The 17,723-nt window shown below is 43.7% G+C and overlaps 1 protein-coding gene and 1 long non-coding RNA gene across 16 annotated transcripts in view; both read left to right on the plus strand.

Moving 5' to 3' along the window:
- Nucleotides 1–17,723, plus strand: part of EPHB1 (EPH receptor B1) — a 347,409-nt gene that overhangs the window by 152,436 nt on the left and 177,250 nt on the right. The gene's annotated exons all lie outside the window — the stretch shown is intronic.
- On the plus strand, nt 4,471–5,876 carry LOC310678908. Its single transcript, XR_014512023.1, has 2 exons — nt 4,471–4,589; nt 5,804–5,876. It is a non-coding gene; the product is annotated as an uncharacterized lncRNA (long non-coding RNA).

Genomic DNA, 17,723 nt, shown 5'->3' on the forward strand with positions numbered 1-17,723 from the left:
TGCTTTCAGTATGCTTTCTAAAAGATAGCTGCTTGTGGAGTTTTTATAAGATGAAATTAGTATCTAAGGAAAATGGAAATTGAATCTAAGGGCCAAAACAGATGTGATGCAGTCGATTCATGATTGTATTTCCCAACTTTTTATTGTTAAACTTTAAAGCAGCCATAAGGGGATACCCAGTTTTTGTAGGAGCAGTGATAGTGAGGGAGTGTAGGTTGGAACATTTTCCTCTGCTGTTTTCTCCATTTAAATCCTCCCCCCACAATTTTGCTATTAACAAACTGAGAAAAATCCCAAACATGGTAGAGCTATCTGTATTTTCCCCCAGCAGGGCTGATGGCAGCTTTGGGGTGGGGTGGAAAAGCAATTTCGATTAAGAAATGACATGGAAGAAAGGCATGGCATGGGTGCCTTTGGGAGGAAGAGCAAGATATAAATCAGGGGTCAGCAACCTTTTTCAGCCATGGGCCGGTCCACCATCCCTCAGACCTTGTGGGGGGCCAGACTATATTTTGAAAAAAATATGAACAAATTCCTGTGCCCCACAAATAACCCAGAGATGCATTTTAAATAAAAGCACACATTCTACTCATGTAAAAACACTAGACAGGCCCCACAAATAACCCAGGGATGAATTTTAAATAAAAGTACACATTCTACTCATGTAAAAACACACTGATTCCTGGACCGTCCGTGGGGTGGATTGAGAAGGTGATTGGGCTGCATCCGGCCCCTGGGCCTTAGGTTGCCTACCCCTGATATAAATCACCATCTTGGATGCTATTTGTGATCCCAGATCTGCTCACACAATGCTTTCTCAGGCACCCAGAATCAAAATTGTTGAATCTGGCTGCTTGGAAGCCAAACAGAAACACCACCTAAAAGCCAGCATACCACCACAAGTGTATCCAAATATCCTCTTTTTCTGCTAAGCTGCCACCCTTCACTCATACCAGCTGTACTACTGGAGAAGGTACCATTGGTACTCATATGAAAGATGTATTGATTGGGGGGGTAGGCCTACCTGAGGCTGGCTAAGTAAGCACACTAGGCTCTTACAAACAATAAGGTCACAACTCTACTAATAACAGACTTAAGATGAGTGAACTACTAAACGACTCACTCCTTTGGCCTTGAATTTTGCATGAATGACGAATCTAAGATTCAAGCTAGCTGAGCCAGAAGGAGAATTGTCCCCCTCCACAGAAGGAGAGGAGCTGACATTTAGAAAATGATAAAGTTTTTTTTTCTGCCTTCAAGTGATCTGGCACAAGATAACATCTCAGCTGGTGGTGCCCTAGTGCTCCCAATCCCCAAAATACTTTTCAGATGAGTACCAGTACCACCTGAGCTCTATGCATAACTAAAGACCTGAGGCCCATAAAAGAACGGGAAAAAATGAAAATCCCTACTGCCTCTGTGTGTGTGTGTGTGTGTGTGTGTGCGCACAGGGACACATATATGGTCAGTGCAATTTATGTTCACAGTCACCTCTTCATGACTTTTGCATTCTCTGTCATGACTCTTGCATTCTCTAGCTTTTGCATAAATGGACTGTGCACACATTACCAGCTTAAAACATAGCAAGGTGGTTTTCTCCTGCTGAGTTTCAAACAGCCTTTGTACATTGTTGTACACGTTAGTATGGTTGAATGTGTTTGCCTGCTTTCTGTCCACACCAGTGGGTGGCGAGGGTAGGTAGATGTCTTTATGTGGTTTACATTTTCAAATCAAAGTGAAGCTGATTTGGGGGGAAATGCATGAAAATGCCGCATTTGTCAAGAATCTACAGGCTAGATAGATATGGATTGTGGCTGACATAGTGCTTATGTGGCTTCCTCAACAAGCAATGGGAATGCACTGGATGCTTGAGTGAACGGGAACATGTATACAACCATGGTGAGTAGTATGTTTATGAAGTGGAATGCATGCAAATATTGCCTTGATAATGAGGGCAGCCTCTAGCATCTTCCAGCAGAAAACTGCCCCTGGGAAGCCCGCAAACAGGATATGAAATGAGATATTCATCTCTATTGATTGCCTACAACATATGGTAATTAGAGAGCCCAACCGATCATATTTGCATGGATCTGCTGGTCCCTAAAGTTGGGCTACTTCTCCCAACTGAAGCGGTTAAAATTAGTTTAAGTAAGCCTGCCTGGTTTAAGAAGAAAATGGAAGCTGTTTATACTGCGGAAACACCAGTAGTGTTTGTTTGGTTTAGTAATGGAAGTGTAAGATCCCTAGCGAGAAAGGGTGCAGTGAAAGAAAGCAGTAAAAAAATTAATTATAGTTCTCCATATATCCTATACAATGCAATACAAACATAAAAAAAAACACCTAGGAGATAATTGATGACCGTATCATATTCACCATCTAGTGGCATCATGAGCAGGTGCTGAAATAAATTGAAACCAAATTATAACATTACAAAGATTAAATATGAATAATGGAGCAGAGCAAAGCTTATGGAGCAGGAAAGGAGTAGAAGGATTTTGTACTGTGGCAACAATAATGAGATACCTGCGGCCCTCTTGGTGCTGTTGGCCTCTGTGATGTTAACATATGAGAGAGTGCTGGAGGTGAAATAGTTCAACAGGTTACCCAATCAGGACCCAGGTGGAGTCAGAGGGACTATAAAACCAGCTCTGGGAGGGGCAAAGGGGGAGTTCGTTGGAGAGTTCGTTGGGAGTTGGGTGGTTGGTTGGGTTGGAGTGGGAGTGAATTGGGATAGAGTGTGGGTAGGTTGAGTTAGTGTAGCGAAATAAGCTGAGTCAGGAAGTTAGAAGCTAGGATGACAAGTAAATATCTGAGAGGTGGTTTAGTGAGTGAGAGCAGGTAGCAAAAGTTATAGGTCTGGATAGGCACCCCATGAATGTAATTGACCGATACCATTTATGAAACCATACGCTTGTTAAACTGCAATAAATAAACAGAAGTTTATGTTGCAATTTAACCCTGATTGGACTCAGTATTGTCCCAGGTAGGGCCTGGGTGGTGGCAGAGAGAAATAAAGTGGTGGCACAGGGATCAATAGATGGTGAAATGTCCGAGGATGCTGTGTGATCGCCACAACCTCCAACTCCCATTAATCCCAACCAGCACGGCCACAGGTCAGGAATGATGGGAAATGCAGTTCAACAAGGTCTGGAGGGTCACAGGTATCCCACGCCGGCTTTACAAGACATAACCTTTAAGCCAGGATTTCTAAAAACAGCATCGATTGGCATCCATAGGCCTACAATGGAGAGGTTGGATCATCCCTAAGTGCACCTTAGTACAGTGACTAAATGGCAGCTGTCAGTGCTTCTCCTTTGGTATTAATTGTGCACATTTAGAAGCATTTGCAGCATTCCTGGAAAGGGATTATATTTCTTCCCTTGGGGCACTCTTGGGCTGCACAGCTTCAAAGCATGCACTGGTCATGCCGTAATCCTTTCCTGCCATGTTGACAGGTCAGGTGATAAGTGCATAGATGGTGGTGGTCAGATGCACCTTATAAAAATAGCCGTGGTCCTTTGATTGCTAACACTGACAAAGCAGTAAGAGAGAATGGGAAATGCAGTCTGTTTTATTGCACTGTTCAGGAGAAGAGAACTGGCACCCTAAATTGGAGGCCTCGGATGGGGTGTCTACCAGCGGCAGATGGTGATCAGGCTTCTGGCTGAGCTGGGAACTGAAAGTGGTAGACCAACCACTGGAATGGGGGTGTCAGCTGACGTAACACAGTCTGCTGCCTTAGGGATCCTTGCCATTGCGCTCCTCAGATCCCCATTCAGCACTCCTGCCACACTCTCCCCTCCCCATTCTATTGCATCAAACCTCCTAATTCAGCTGAAACTTATGATGGAGACAGCACAGCTAATTTCTCCTTTCATGGAATAGCTTTTTTATTCTGCTCATGGTGGCTTAGATTAGATTCCAGCACACATTTTAACGGTTTCCAGGTCATAGCAAGATGGAAAACCCAATTTTGAGTAGGAGACATAATGGCTGATAATATGAATTAATTCACCCCTTTAGATAGGCTACATACCTTGCGGTAGGTATTTGTGAAGACGGTTGCAAATACCTTACTGTGACCCAGCTCTGAACGCATTCTCCAAGATTGTCAGTTTACCTTGTTCCTGCCCTTCTTTGACTTCACTGACTTGGCGTTTCCTTGATTTTCTGTGCCCCATGAATCTATAGAATTTGTAGAATGTATAAAACCATCACAATGGGATTGGAGTCCAAGGTTGGTGCGGGTGTTCATCGGCTGAGGATCTGCACCATAGCAGAGGACCTATTGGCAAGAGCCCACTGTCCTTATTGTAGTGAGGAGGTGGACTTGCTGAGGTGAGCGGGGATGGAGGATGCCCAGCAACCAATGCTGCCTCACAATATAGTGGAACAAGGTGCATTGTGAGGTAAGAGATGATGTAATAGCAAAGTAGTAAGATGAATAATACAGCTTCTGAACTCTAGGACCTTTGCGATCATGACGACAGGAATAGTAATGAGATGTGGGATGCGTGATTTGATAGCACCTGAGACATGCATGAACATGACCTCAAATGTCCTTTGAAGCAAAACCGATCCAGGGCTGAGTATGTGGCTTGATCAATTTTCACACCCCTCCTCCAAAAGATTTCCCCTTCTTGCTTGGAAACTCATTGCCCCTGCAGGCTGGCCTTGATTGTTTGTCAGCACCAAGGTGCAGGGGCTGTTGCAAGGCAAAATCAAACTGTAGATTGCTTTCTTGAAGAAGGCCACGCAACAGCTGCCTCGCGAAGGCAGAACTCTCCGAAGTGATGTTTGTGATTTCTTGGCTTCAAAGGGCTGTGTGGGGCTGCGTTGGCTGGCTGGGCCTCTTTCATCTTTCTCATTATTTCCTGAGTGAAACGGCAGGAATCAGAACAAGCCTTGATTGGTTCTGATTTAAATGGAACTCCGGGAACGACACTCTGATTCTTTCTCTTAATTGGAACTTTTCTCTCTCTTGTTTTGGGCTTTGCCATGCGTGCTGTCAATTTGATACCGCCTGCTGGAATCCTCATAGGGTTTGGATTTATAAATATGGAAATTATGTAATTTCTCCTTTTATGTCACTGCTTTCTGAGTTTTTATTAACATTGCTCATTCCCCCCCCCCCTTTATGCCTAGTGGCTTTACTGAAACTTTCTGTTCTTTGAAATAATATTCTAGTTTAAAAGGTTCAGTCCAAAGTTGCTGGAAGGCAAGGCAATGAAAAAGTTGGGAGTGTTGGACATGGTGACACTACTGAAGGCAGCTTTCAAAATGTTAATAGTAACATAAAGAGAAAGAAAGAAAGAAAGAAAGCCACCATAGGTCCGAGAGTAACTGAATTCTATGCAAAGACTAATCTCAAAAAGTTGTAGTTATAGGGGAATTATCTTTTTTTTCCCTTAAAAAAAATGTTTCTAGATCCCACCGTTACAGAAATTGCTTCATAATACAATTCTCAAGTCTTCCAAAAGAATTAATGTTTTTTAAACATTTGGTTCTTATAATTTTTCGACCTGCTAAGTCTTTTTATACTGTACTTTGCAAAACTATAATACTTAGAGTCACTGTTATTTATTTGAAAGATTTCTAGGCTGCCCTATAGGTCAATGTCATGAATGGATTCATGCCAGTGACATGAGAATGATCAGTTTCAGGTTTGAAATCCAATTCTGGGGCTTTCAGTAAATTGCAAGAAGTGGCTGCAATGTGCTCTAAATATTAATTTAATAATTCTTTGATGTTTTAACTACCTGATTTTCTTTCTGTCTCTCTCATATGGCTTTCTCCTTTCCAGTTAATGGCAGACCTCCTTGGCTTAAACTCGACAAACTATATCAAATTGTGAAGATTAAAATTTTGAAGATTTATTTGCTTTGCTCACAAGAGATGCTTTTTTCTTTACGTGTGTTTGATTGCAATATAATGTTCAGTCACTAGATGGCTCTATGTGCTCTGTGGAGTTAAAGAGAGGGTGTGTCCTTTATAGACAAAGAAGCCAGAAGCAGCTCAAGGTGTGTGGAAAGGCATTTTTTTGGTTCGCAGGTAAAACTGATGACAAAGACCCATACCTTGTACAATGAGCAGTTCAAGACCTGGCCAGAATCTCCGTTTTTTTACTCTAACACAATAGCAACAATCTTCATTTCCATTTAGTGAAAGATGGAAGATGTTTTCTGGCACTGTACATTCGCTTATACCACCATTATGCCAAAGAGGTATGATTCTTTGCATATACATGTATTTCCAAGATCTTTCAATCCCCAGGGAACAAGGGAAGGTGTGAAAAGTGTAATCTTCTTAAAGGATTTATTTGTGTTTTGCAAAGGGTGTAAAGCTGACGAAAGGGCCCTGCTCCAGGTCATCCTCTGCCTTTCTTTCCATCTGCCTGCACTTATCCTGTGTCAGTCGCTACACAGCCTCAGCATGCTACTCACAGTGGTGCAATTACCCATTGCTGCATCTTTGCGCAAAACGACATTTTCACCAGTTTAATCCTGGACAAAAGGTGGTTCCCATAGCAGGCCATAGCGAAAAGGGTTAAATTGTTCACTCTGGCCAAAATCACCTCTTTTATTATAAAACATGTATGAAGTAATTTCTCAGAGCACAGATTGTTTGTGTGTGTGTGTGTGTGTGTGTGTGTGTGTGTGTTTTAAAACGCTTTGAAAATAAATAAAACAAAGTGTGCTCCCCCCCCCCCTGCAAATGTTTGTGAACAATTGTTTTCCAGGAGGTGGACATGAAGCTCACTCTCTATATAGTGCAACCACATGGTCTAGTGTTGCCCTACACCTGGGATTTCTTGGACACGTCTGGTTTTGGGGAACCAGCACCCCCATCCGGGCAGATTTTTGCATTTTGGATTAAATGTCCGGGTTTGGGTTTTTGATATTATTTTATGTTTGTTTTTTTAAAAAAAATTGTGAGGCATGCACATGCTCAGAAGGCTCTGTGTTCAGAGTTTTGTGTGATAACTGAATATTCTTTTTAGGGCTTTCTTTTTCTTTTTTTTGCTGAGAAGGAAGAAGCAACAGATATTATTGCTTGGTATGAATCAATTTGCAGCTGATAGTAATATTCATTTATTTTGGTAGTGCTCCCAGTGTGCGTGGCATTTTACAAGACTATAAGAGGACAGGTCTGTGTCCCGGGGGACTTTCAGTTTAAAATTTGACAAGGGGAAACAACAGAAAAAGGGGATGGAAATGGAGGCTGGGGGTAAAAGGGACGTACTGTGTGTTTTTTTCAATTGCACTTTCTGAGACTCAGCTATAAACTGGGTTACATTAGGGGAAGGCTGACTAAACTGTTTCTCTCCAGATGTTGCTGGATTACAACGCACATCATCTCTATTTGCCATATTGGTTGGATCTGTGCTGAAGCTCAGCATTAGGCAGCTGCCCCTGCACTGTGGGGGTTCTTGTGCCTGTTAGAATTCCTTCTCCATGATTGCAGTCTTGAGATTGTTGTCTTTCACATGACGTGGTATATTTTGACTCCACAGAGTGTGAAATGACGGAGACAGAATGTTTGTGTTACTGTGTTCCGTGAAGAGGGACTATTGTCCTTTGTTTTTCCCCCTCTTTGCTGTCTGATGCTAGAGAGAGAAGGAGCCATGTTGCAGTGCTCCGTGTATGTTTATATGTAAATAAAGTAGATTAGCCAAAATGCTGAGTTGCTGAGGTCTGTCATGCAAGTTGCGCAAACTCTGTGGATGTGCCGGTGTCAGTTGGCATTGGTCGCTGTGATGTTTGGGCTGAAGAAAGCTTTTGAAGCTCCCGAACGAAAGGCCAGGAGGGAGAGAACATGCCAGTCGGGCATGTGTCTCTGCCAAGGTCCTACTCGAGTGTAGGCTGAACTCCTGACAGTGCCCAAGGCTTCATGGAAGAGGTGGGTTTTGAGCAATATTGGGGGTGGTGGGGGCATCTCACAGTTATGCTATGCAATGAAAGCTGTGCCCCTGTGCCAAGGCTAGCAGTGTTCTGTCCTTTTTTGGTGCCTGGCGCATGCTGGGTCAACAGAACCCACCATGCCAGATCAGCCTGCACCACCAAAGCCACCGGGCATGTGCATGCAAGGCGCAGAGGGTTCATGGAGCCTGTGCAAGAGCTCGGCCCTGGCCACTGGTGTGGCTGTGCTGTGCCCCTGCCCCCCGTCCCCTCCCATATGCTATGGTCCAGGCCTTTTCCAAGGCCTTCTTAGTTACTGTCAGATTGCAGCATAAACCACAGACCCTAAAAGTGGCATGTGTGAAAGGGTACAGATCAATGATGGTATGGTGACCATTGGAGACAGTCAGAGCACAAGAATGAAAATGCTTTAAAATGGCAGAAAGGGCTTATTAGAGAACAGAAGTCAAGGTTGTGTTTAAAGTTTGCCCTCAGAAGTGCCCTTTAAGCATCTGCTCATATTGGCATACCAGGCTTACTCCCGTGAGTTGTGCTTGTTGTTTAATTTTGCCAGGACCTGGAAGTGAATCCAGAAGACTCACAATGGGGGCTATGAATCCTTATCCTGCTGGTAGCAACCACGACAGGATTCAGCGGCGGCAGCAGATGGGTCACACCTTGGATAATTTTCCAGCCAAGAGCTTTTACAGATGAATGGATTGCATGAGCTGTGCCTAAAAGAAGCCTTTGCTTGTCCCTTTGACTGCAGAAGCAAGAACACACCAACACTTTGAGAGCAAAGTCTGAAAAGGAGAGAAGGGGGAAACAAGCCATTTGTGTAATATCTCCCTGCCTTTGCAAAAAGCTCCGGTGTAATGATGTTATTTAGTGAGCAGATTTTGCTTTCTTTTGTTTTTCTTTTCACCTTGGTTTTGGATTCATGTGCACTAAAACAATGTTTAGCAAAGAGAAGAATAATTGATTTCTTGCAATATTGCACAAAGCTGCATTGCCAAAAGTAACTTAAGTGATCATTTCATATGATACTTTACTGATCAGAAGCAAACTACTTTCCCCTCTGAGCAAATTCTGCTTAGTTGGCTCCCATGTGTGTCTCCAGGGCAGCCTAAGAATATGAATTTGCAACACTGGTCTGTGCTAAAACAGATTTCCCCCTCAGCATTAGCTTTTCCATTCCAGCTGGTGTATTTGAAGTATTGTAATGGGGTTTTGTCTTTCTTTTGAAATAATTGACAGCGCCCACAATTTCATAGTGACCTCTCCAAACTCTGTTTAAAATGAGCAAACCCCAAATTTTCTAGATTGTTTTGGTTAGCAATAATGATATAAATGTCTATAGCAGTCTTTCCGGAGAATCTCAACCTTGTGTCCCCAGATGTTGTTGGACTACAACTCCCATCATTGCTAGCTTGCAGGACCAGTGGTCAGGGATGATGGGAGTTGTAGTCCAACAACTTTTGAGGACCCAAGGTTTAGAAAAGCTGGTCTAAAGGGTAAAAGCCAAAGCCTCTGAAAGCAGGAGACCAGTGAGGAAACAATCCATGTACAGTCATACCTCGGGTTGAATGTGCTTCAAGATGAGCGCGTTCGAGTTGCACTCTGCGGCAACTCGGAAGTAATGCAGTGCGTTACTTCCAGGTTTCGCCGCTTGCGCATACGCAGACGCTCAAAATGATGTCACGCACATGCGCAGAAGCGCCGAAACGTGACCCGCGCACTCATAGATGTGCGGACACGGGTTACGTTTGCTTCTAGATGTGAACGGGGCTCCGGAACGAATCCCGTTCGCATCTAGAGGTACCACTGTATAGTATTTTAAGTACATTATTTTAAGATGTCTTAATATAGTTGGACGTTTTGACTTGTTGGTTGCCCTGCAGGGACAGTATACAACACTTATAATGAACTGATATCTTTATTAAAGTACTAGATGAACCAGTCTATTTGATTTTATGCTCACTGAGCTTGTTCCCCAGGTGAGTGACTAGAAAAAGCACAATATCTTTAAAGTAGGTTTCCTGGTTTTCCACATTGGATCAACATCTGCTTTATTGCTTTGTTCTTTGGAATTTGTAGTTGTAGCTTCAGTTACTGTAGTGCTGAGGTTGAAAACTTGTGCCCTTCCATATTTGTTGGATGACATCTCTCATCATCCCTGTCCATTGGCCATTTTGGCTGGGCTGTTGGGAATTGAAGTCCAACAACATCTGGAGACTCACAAATTGCCCACCTCTGCTATATAAAAAATAAAAAAAAATTTGTCCAGTAGCACCTTAGAGACCAACTAAGTTTGTTCTTAGGTGCTACTGGAGATATATATATATATATATATATATATATATATATATATATATATATATTGCATCAGACCAACACAGCTACCTACCTACCTTCCACCTCTGCTATAATAGGTCATGAAATGAATTTCATGGTGTTGTATGTGGGGCATTTCTTAAATATAGGAAACATCTTGACATCTTGTGATTGATCTCAAGCCTGTACTTTGCAGTTGCTGATGGAAACAGAATGAAGCATTTAATTTTGTTAAACATGAAACTGCAATGAATTGGCAGCTGTGGATTTTCTACCTAAACAGAACAGTGTCTTCCGGGGGGGGGGGGCATTAGAAGGGGCATTTATGCTTGTTCAAACTTGCTGAAATGAATTGCAGTTGCACAGAGAGCTATGTGACTATAAAAAGTGATGAATTATATATCTATATCTATATATCTGTATATATATATATATAATGACAGCAGAGGGCTAGGACCAAAAATAACAAGCCTCATTTTTGTAATGTATTGCCTGAAATGCACAACATGATGCGGGGAGGAGGCACAAGAAATAGAATTGAATGAGAAGGCTAATCGTTCACTCTGAGAAAGAGTGGAGTGGAATGCCGTGGCATGCATTCCTAAGGCACATTCATTCACATCAACACATTGAACCCAGAGAACTGTGATTCACTTGTAGTGGCACATGACTTGCAGCACATGTGTGATGGTGTTGTGGGCTTCATTTTATGCCTGTTTTGTTGCTGGGTGCATGTTCGAGATTTGCAAAAGATTGCATGTAGTAATTTGGGGGGGAGTGATAGGAAGGCCATTTCCATTGCTGTGGAGATTAGAAAACAAAACGTTAGCTGCTTAATGTGAAGATGCATGTGCAGTCCATGCACTGTTCCTTCAATGAAGCAGAGAAATGCATGAAGTGTGTGCACGGGGGACATTAGTAGCTCTTCTAGATTGTAGTAGCACTCTATGAATTTGGGTGGCTTGGAAAGCCGCGTCACATCCTAGCACCACGAAACCCCATCGTTGAGATCTTTGTGCAAGAATCAGAGGCACACGTCTCTCCATAGCTGTCAACTTTCAGATTTGAAAATAAGGGATCAGCATCCTCACCTGTCCCAGGGACAGCCTACGGGATATCTAACAATCTGGGATAGCAGCAGGAAGCAGCGGGAAACGGCGCTGGAATAAGGGAATTTCCCGCAAAAAAAGGGAAGGTTGACAGCTATGCGTCTCTCTTGTGCTAGCACTTTGCTCATCTGTAAGCATTACAGTGGGCGATTGTTGTGTTTCTTTAAACTGGTCAGAGTGCAAAATAAATCAATAGCGTATTAAAATTACATCAGAAAGGATCAAATGAACATTACATTTTCTTTGTATATCATATGTATGTTCCAGATCCACGGTTTTCAGACAGAAAGTGGTGCACAAAGTATTGCTTCATTGAATCAGTAGAACATGGCATTCTGTAAACTGCATGTCCATTTGAAACAGCTCATGTGAGTTTCAGTGAGAGTACAGGGCACGGTTACAAATTATGTTGATTTTGGCTCGCTTTGATACGAGGCAAATGGAACAGAGATTGCACAATTGATTTGTCACCAGAACTGTGTGGAATGCTTTTGGAGCTGCTCCTGTTTCCCAGCGAGGGCAGAATCTGCCTTGTGTTGTAAGTAGGCACGCTCGCTGCCTCCCTTATGCAAGCTCCCAAGAGATACACACCGCCTGACATCTGTTCAAAGCCATCGTCAACCTGAGCAGCTGAGATGAGCCACTTAATAAGCCTTGGGGAACTGTCACTAAAAATTCCCCGTAAAGGAAGGCTGAGAAAATAGGCCTAATTCCACTGCTGGGGGGAAAATAGGTCTCTGTGTTGTTTAGCTCCCTCTCCCCCTGTACCTCCCCCCACCCTAGAACAAAAGCAGCAGATATCATGGGGCTATTAGACCCAAGCGCTTCATGCTGACAGCCAAACTCAGGGGGCACTTAGGGAGCCATTAATACCAGCTTTTATCGGCACTTAGCTGCTCACTCAGAGCCCCAAAGTGAAAAGCAGAGGCAGAGGCTCACGATCTTCATCAAAGGTGTCTTCAGGTCCCAGGGAGATTAGCTGTATGATTTGGGGTCAGAATGACCAAGGCCATTACCATGGTGGCACTGGAAAGAAAACCTGAATATTGTTGTAATTTCTCCTACTCTTTTTAATATGTTGTGTTGCTATGGTGGGTGTTTTTAGCTTCTTTTGTACAAGCAATTCTGGTGAAACCCACTGTGGCGTTTGCCCATTCCTTGTGATTTTGTTTGTATAGGGGGATGGAAATGGTTAATGTAGATTGACCAATGAGAAAGCTCAGAGGCGGAGCATGCCTGATTTTGAGGCTTAGCCTAGGGGTTTTACCATTGGGAGATAGAGGAGTCGCGAGCCAGTAAGACGAACATAGCGGTTGTGACAGCTAGAGTGAGAGACAGGGACAGAACTGAGAGAGAAGAGTGTGACACTGTGAGATAGTGCCACATCTAGTTAAGGGCGCACATTTGAGAAACTGTTCTGAATATATTTAATACTTGTTTGTTCTTCAATAAACTTTAATCTTCGTTGCTGACTTTACAACCTGACTGAGACTCAGTATTTCACCAGAAGAAACCTGATTGGTGGCAATGGAAGAATAAAGCAGTGGTGTACAGGTCAATAGTCCGTGAAACGACCGGGGGCTCTGTACGAACACCAAATCTGCCAAATGTGTGAGGGTTGTTGGGGTTTTTTAGATGTGGGAATTTTGTTGGTATTAATTCCTTTCCTCTTCTACACTTTTTCCAGCAAAAAAAAAAAAAAAAAAAAAAAAGCTTCATGGCTGCTGTTTTCCCTCGAAGTGTTGAGATTCCCTTGCAACAGTAGGGAATCAGGAAATGCCAACTTCCCAGTATCTTTTATTTTAGTTATTCCATGCAATATGCATCACATGATTCTACAGCCACAGAAACTAATTGGTACTATGTCCATCATTTTTTACAGTGCAGTCCTCCTATGCACCTCCTAGCTCTGGGAGATTATATACTTTCCATGCATAAGGTGCTAGGTTCAATCTCCAGCAAATCCAGGAAGAGTTGTGTTATATAGACTGATGGGCTGGCATGGTATAAGGCAGCTCAGCAGTCGCTGCCACTGTCTTCAGTGGGGCTTAATCTAATGCAAGTGTGCATAGAGTATAAACTTTGCCAAATCTATTGTCCTGTGGATTGTAAAGTGTGATCCAGGCTTGAGTATCAAAGCATAGTTCAGGGCAACACTGGATAAATTTTCATTACATGAAGATATTGAATTAAACTGAAAACTGAGGCTCAGTTACTGACAAACTGAAAATGAGTAATGCAGTCCAGGCAGCCTATCACATACTGCTTATTGTGAAATAAAATGCATTTCGTTTTGCTCTGGAACCTGCTGTCATATTTGGGCTTTGGAGTTAATTTGCCTTTTGAAATCCATTGATAAGTTTGCCCTGCCTGAAACTTAATTTGCCTTTGAAAGGTTTTCTTCACAACATTTTCAGTGCACTGTTGTGCCACATATGGGAAAACTCATTTCATGTAATCTGAGCAATGTACAGTGTCAGAACTGCTCTAACAGTCCAGTCCTTTCAAACCGCTTCAGCTATGTTGACATGGCAAGAGGTGTGTAGCTAAAACAGTGTTCTGTACCTGAGATGTGTGAGAGAGCTGGCTGAGTGTAAATCTGCCACTTTGCTAGCGCACCACTGGCCCACATCTCAAACACTCACTTCTTGGGGAAGTAGGTGTAAAGCACAGTGTCTTTGCTGACTTCCTTGCTTGTTTGAAAAATAACCTCCATTGTTTTTGAAGCTGTGCTGATGAAGGGGTCAGTCAAGGAGACATTAACTTTCAAATCCAACCACCCAACCCCAGTCTCACTAGAAAGCCAGGTGACAAGCTGGAAGAAAGCCAGGTGGTAGGCCTCACCATACCATGGAGCTTGTCCACATCCTCAGGAAAAACAAACGAACTTGACAGGCATCTTTCACCATATAGTGAGGTGGGGCCCTATCTCATGTCCTGGACACTCCCCAGCCAAAGGAATGCACATGGTAGGTATTTAATTCTTTCTTGTCAAAAGCAATCACTTACAGTAGTTTCTATGGGACTCTCAGTACACTTTCACAAAAGTTCTAGTGTCTAGCCAGCCATTCCCGGTCTGTGGCTTATAAAGCAGTTTCATCAACGGGAAGTCACACCCCCTTCATTGGCTTCCATACTCTCCCCCAAGACAATGGCTGAGACAATGGCTGTGTGGCAGCCACTGCTGCTCTTCCTTCTTCAGTGGGGCAGGAGATGGTGGGGATACACTCAGTCCTCCACTTGCCTGATCAGCCTGTCTCTCCACCTCCACCAAGTTCAGTGTTCTGCCCTCCATCCCTTGATAGCTCTGACCCTTCCCCTGGCCTTGGTTCCTGTCTCCCAGGGAACAGTGGCCCCCATAAATTGCTAGCCGCCTTTCCCAAGTCAGTATCCAGTGCCCATGCATCTGACACTCAAATGTCTGAGTCCGACCAGTCCCTGATATCCCATCCAGCTATGACATCAGTTAATACATTCCAGTTTTATATTGGGAAGACCTCATTTGCACTGTGTTCTTACTTGCACAGCAATTGGTTTGCAACAGATAAACATAGATTCATAGAATTGTAGAGTTGGAAGGACCCCCAGGGATCTTCTGCTCTGAGCCCCTGCAATAGAGGAACCTCAACTGAAGCATCCATGCCAGATGGCCATCCAACCTCTGCTTAAAAACTTCCAAGGATGGAGAGTCCACCACCTCTCATGGGAGCCCATTCCACTTTTTAACAGCTCTTGCTGCCATAAAGTATACTACGGAGATGTGTGTATCTGAGCATTTGGATACATATACGGTGAACGCAATGGTGTGTGTGGTTGTAGTTTTCCGCCGCTGCATGTTGAATGTTCAGGGATGTCTGGCTTTCTTTCACCTTTGGCTTCCTGACCACAGTGCAGCAGGCACAATTGCTTTCTTGCTTGCAGTTTCAAGTACAAAAAGAAAAGGCAGAGAGTGAGCGGATGATTTGGTAGGGCCTTCCCCTGCTTCTCCTTAGTTCTTGTTTGTAGCACTGGTAAGGACTTTCAGAAGATAGATTTTTCTGCCCAGAACAGCTGGATGTTTAAATCAGTGGGGCCAATAAATTGAAATAAAAAAGGTGTGATGCTGATCTGGTCTGATTCCACTTGGAGAAAGCAGGTGATTCTGCTGTTTTCTCTGCTGCCTGTAGGCATATCCTAAAGCAGTCATGTTCCAGTGGCTTTGTCTTTAATGTAAGAATAGGAGGAACACTATCTTTATTTCTAGAAGCTAGCCAAAGACATTTTGGTTGCAGTTCAATGCATTTGACTAGCTATAAATAACACATTTTTCTTCCCTCATATTTAGTTTTTATTTTGTAGGAACCTTAACCTCATGATTTATGTGCAAGACCCCCTCTTCCTCCCCCAACATGGGCTTTTATTTCTTCACTACAAATTCAAAACGGGAACATCAGGTGGTGGAATAATTGGCTGTTTTCAGCAGTGTAGGGGTAGCAATAGCCTGGAACCAAAGTGGGATTTCTAAAGCTTACCCCCTACTTTCTGCACATCACAGGCTGCAGCACTGTTTAAGGCATGAGTGATTATCTTTGTATGTGTCATGAGAAGCCAGGCTGGTGGTATTTAGATAAAGGCTGGAATGGTATGCTGCTGGAAGCTCTATATGCAGACAGGGATATATTGCATGCTGCTGCAGTGCTCAGTTTCTGTTGAGTGGCTAATTCTTTAGCATGTTGAAATCCATAGCACCGCACACATAGCAGTTCCCGGGTCTTTGTGGCAACGCATATGGTGATGCCACACACCACACTGAAGAGCAGTTGGGAGCCTGCTTTATAATGGCATGCTATCCCATACACTAGGGACGCGGGTGGCGCTGTGGGTAAAAGCCTCAGCGCCTAGGGCTTGCCGATCGAAAGGTCGGCGGTTCGAATCCCCGCGGCGGGGTGCGCTCCCGTTGTTCAGTCCCAGCGCCTGCCAACCTAGCAGTTCGAAAGCACTCCCGGGTGCAAGTAGATAAATAGGGACCGCTTACTAGCGGGAAGGTAAACAGTGTTTCCGTGTGTGGCTCTGGCTCGCCAGAGCAGCGATGTCACGCTGGCCACGTGACCCGGAAGTGTCTCCGGACAGCGCTGGCCCCCGGCCTCTTGAGTGAGATGGGCGCACAACCCTAGAGTCTGGCAAGACTGGCCCGTACGGGCAGGGGTACCTTTACCTTTACCTTTATCCCATACAGGTCGCCGTGAATCCACCAAAATTACAAGGGCTCTTGCTTTTCTAGCAGGTTTGGACACTTTTGAAGCTTCCAGGGTTGAACAGTGAGTAACAACAACACCAAAGTGCTTTCGGGCCATCTGAATTGTCCACCGAATTCGGGCAAATGTCAGTTGAATTTTCCACAGATTGTTGTTTGCTCTGATTCAGCAGCAAAGAGTAGGTTTTCCGGGGGAAAGCAGTGAGGCAAATGGAAAACCAGTTGAATCTGTGCTGAGAAAGCATATGGAGTATTTGCAAACCTGAGACCTGTGCTTTCTAGGTGGAGGACAAGCAGTGTGGATGTGCCCTCAGAAAAAGCATTTTCTGGTCCCAGCTGGAGATTGAACCTAGGAACTTATGCATGCTAACCATGTGCTTTACATGGGGTGTGGCCCATTCCCCTAAGTAGGTAGATTAAAAAAAAGTTCTGACATGTACATTGGTCTGAGTGGTGTGGATCAGCTCAGCTGATACTGGAATTCTAAACGATCAAATTACTCAAGCATTGTTACCAAGATCTTGTGCAACAGGAACAGCAGTGAAGAAGATTCAGAAATGTTGTCTTTTTTTGCTGAAAACACTTCTTGAAGATATCAGGAAACTCTTGGAAGTTTGCTCTTGATAATGGGTTGCTGTGGTCTCTATGCAGGCACCAGGCAATAATTACAAGCTCCATCCATCACATTATTCTTAACTTTGCCACCCCCCCCCAAAGCAATCTCCTTTCTTTCCTTCCTATGTACAAATAAACTTTTTCTTCTGACTCAACGAGGGCATTTTCTTAACTTTCAGCGGACACAATATAGGGAGCAGCATATCTAATCTTATATTTTCAACAACAATCAACAAAGTCATATTTGAACTCTGAACTTCAAGCTGAGATTTCATTGTCCTGGCGGTTTCCCACCCACTTCTTTACAGCACTGGCTGTGGTGTACTTTATGTCCTTCTAGGTTTCCTGTTCAAGCTGCCTCTCTTTCTGCATTTTTGCAATGTGACTCTTCTCTTCCACGCCTTGCCCCCTCCCCATCTCAGACTTCCCTCCATGGCTTTGCTGTCTTTGTCTCCCCTTCTCATTTGTCTTTCTCTCTAGCCTGTCTCTGGTTCACTCCCAAGGCCAGATTCATGAAAGGGATAACGGGACAAC

The sequence above is a fragment of the Podarcis tiliguerta genome (genome assembly GCF_965153285.1).
Source record: "Podarcis tiliguerta genome assembly, chromosome: 5".
In the NCBI taxonomy this organism is placed as follows: Eukaryota; Metazoa; Chordata; class Lepidosauria; order Squamata; family Lacertidae; genus Podarcis; species Podarcis tiliguerta.